The sequence below is a fragment of the Sinocyclocheilus rhinocerous genome, unplaced genomic scaffold, assembly GCF_001515625.1.
Source record: "Sinocyclocheilus rhinocerous isolate Xijiao unplaced genomic scaffold, SAMN03320098_v1.1 scaffold2090, whole genome shotgun sequence".
In the NCBI taxonomy this organism is placed as follows: Eukaryota; Metazoa; Chordata; class Actinopteri; order Cypriniformes; family Cyprinidae; genus Sinocyclocheilus; species Sinocyclocheilus rhinocerous.
The window spans coordinates 97,056-99,865 of NW_015632025.1; the positions used below are offsets into that span (position 1 = coordinate 97,056).

The following is a 2,810-nucleotide window of genomic DNA, read 5'->3' on the forward strand; positions in this document are numbered from 1 at the left end:
GCCTGCAGTAACTCGTAGAACCTCCTCGTTGTTAACAAATATTTGTTCGCTCCATTCAAGAAGACGGGTGAAAACATTCAGAGGCAGAATCTCAGAATGAACGTAAATGTAACTGATTCGGTCTCATGTGAGCGATCTGCGACCCTGCTGCCGGAGAGACATCGACCTGCAGATCCTTCTCTGCTTTTCTCCTCTTCTCTTCTTTAGTTCATCAGTTATCTAATAAACCTATTAACAATATTGTTGGCTTTTTGACAAATAGCTTTTGTTCCTCTTTTGTAAATCACTTTGAATAAAAGCATGTGCTAAATGCATACATTTCTTTCTGTTATTTTTTAATTTTAATTTTAAAAGGAACAGTGCACATTGATTAGCATGAGCACTCAAGTCCATCATGTAAATGTGCCAGATTTAGCCATACAGGCTAATTTTCATCTGCAGTCCCATGTGAATGTAAACATGACCCTGTCGAGTGTGTTTGCTCCTGTCGTGATGAGCTCGCTGGGCTCCTAACGTCACGTTTTAAATACTCAGGACAGCAGGGCAAGCTTAAAGAGTCCCTGAAACAATCCGTTGAGACCATAGAGATCACTGAATTTTGCTGAATCCTGTCTTCTTGGATTGCCTTTGGACAGCTTTGTTTATAAATATAAATGTAAAAAAGGCAAAATGTTCCTCATCTTCTCTTCCTTGCCTGCCCCGCCATAACATTAATATTGCTGCAGAAACACTGGAATTAATTATTTATTTTACCAGGACATTTCCACTGAGATGTAAAATATCATCGTCCTGGCCAAAATGGCAGGGCAAATAGTTTCACATAAAAAATTAACAATTTAACAAAAACACAAAACATCATTAAAAATCATATCTAACGCTTAAAGATGACCTAAATCAAGCTCATGTTTCCTTTAGGTTCGACTGTAAAACATGTTAAATACATTTAAAGACGGGAGTGTTTCCAGCAGCTGCATAACCAGAGAGCATAAGAAAGAAGGCAGTTTTAGCAACCTCAAACACAATTGGTGATGTGACCACAAATATATAAAGAGTTATCCATTTTACTCACCCTGTGATGGAGAGAGGCCCAGGGGATGATTAATGACCACATTTAGGTTCAAAAAACTGATTTTTGCCGTTCAAAGGTATTTTTTGCTGTTCAAGGATTCATGTGTCTTGTGTCTGAACACTTACAGACAAATCTGAAAGAAATATCACACTTGGTTATGCTTTCTAATATGAGGCTATACTGTTAGCATGACTGCTAGTTATATAAGTTTGTTAACATGGTAGGAGTGGGTAATTTGAGCCAGCGGCTCACCCCTCCTTACAATTACATAGAATTATTTCACTGTAATTCTACATTATATTTCATTAATTTTAGAACAAACATTTTTGATTTTGTTCTTTTTGAACTTGATTTTGTTCTGAAATTTTTAAATAGGCCTAGTTTATGAAAATTGGACATTGAAGTTTTTGAGAAACTGTATTTCCCTGCAGCATTCATAACTGGGATTTAGCCATATTTTGAAAGTAGTTTTAGACCTAAAGTGATTATTCCCAAAGATGCTCCACATCCTGAAATTTCTGTCCACATTTAAGTCAGACCCATTCCTGGCATGTGCTCGTTTTAAACACACAGTAAGTAAAAACTGGCTCAACCTACCCCACTCTCCCCTAATTCGTGTTAAAGTAGTCATTTACACCCTGAATGGTGCATGTGTTCAACACCAATCTCACAGGATAAAGTCACACACTTCTGCTCACACAGATAACTCTCATCAATACTAGTCCATTACTATCAGCTGAGAGTTTACTCTTCAAATAAACGCCTCTGAATATCTGAACAGCGACAGACTGCAGTATAAAACCACAGATATACCTGTCGATGTTTGTCAGGTGAGGCGGTCAGAGTCCGCCGGTGACGTCACGCCGGTGATCGGTGAGCTCGCGGAATGCGGAAGCGGGACTCATTACAGCTTGACAGGTGTCGTAGCAGGTATGTGTCTAAACCTGATCATTAGTGACCTTACTGTTGCCGTTATTTGCAAATACTAAATACATCTTTAGAAAATTGCCATCGGCTTATCTTTACCGCAATACCTAAAAGCAGGATCTATCACATGACTTTATTTGTTGTTGCATTTGAATGGTACGCTATTTCATATCATTGACTTTTATGTGAACGGAATACGTATTTTGGGTTTATTGACAATCAGAAGTTCCTTTAGTTGTTCAGATCTGAGAGAGAGAGAGAGAGAGAGAGAAAGGGAGAGATAGAGAGAGAGAAAGGGAGAGAGAGAGAGAGAGAGATTGCTGCTGGTGGGCCCCAGCATGACTGATGAGTTTGGAACAATCGTCCGCCCAGCTGCGTTTTCCATCAAACACATTCCTCTCACCTCACGCTTTCCCTCTGTCCGCCTCATTCACTCTGCGGCTGTAAGCAGAGAGAGAGAGAAAGGGAGAGAGAGAGAGAGAGAGAGAGCTGTTGTTTGTCCAGGGCGTTTCGAGTTACCGGATGTGGATTACATGGAGTGCGCAGTTTCAGAAAAGAACACAAATAATTGTGTTTTACGCGTATTTAATGACTAGAAATGTAGTTGAATTTAAAAATCATAGTTATCTAGAAAAAATCATATATATATATATTATTTTTTATTTTATTTATTTATTTATTTTTGTTATTGTTGTTATTATTATTATTATTTCCCATTTGCTTTGCAAATGTGGTGAAGTGAGATTCCTCCTATCACAATTAACCTGTAAAATAAGGTGATCCTGCAGTGCAAATGAAATTCAGATACACAACA

The 2,810-nt window shown here is 38.3% G+C and overlaps 1 protein-coding gene and 1 long non-coding RNA gene across 3 annotated transcripts in view; one reads left to right on the top strand and one right to left on the bottom strand.

The window, feature by feature from the left end:
• Positions 1 to 688: 688 nt before the first annotated feature.
• LOC107742024 (uncharacterized) lies at positions 689 to 1,970 on the bottom strand. Its single transcript, XR_001640268.1, has 3 exons — positions 1,883 to 1,970; positions 1,070 to 1,202; positions 689 to 719 (listed from the first exon to the last, which is right to left on the bottom strand). It is a non-coding gene; the product is annotated as an uncharacterized LOC107742024 (long non-coding RNA).
• Positions 1,888 to 2,810, top strand: part of LOC107742023 (proline-rich protein 13-like) — a 6,418-nt gene continuing 5,495 nt past the window's right edge. Inside the window, exon 1 of one of the 2 annotated variants that reach the window (XM_016554870.1) lies at positions 1,888 to 1,999. The gene's annotated coding sequence lies outside the window, so the exon portion shown is untranslated. Of the gene's footprint in view, positions 2,000 to 2,089; positions 2,153 to 2,810 lie in introns of those variants that run through there. The other variant, XM_016554871.1, reaches the window with a different exon arrangement.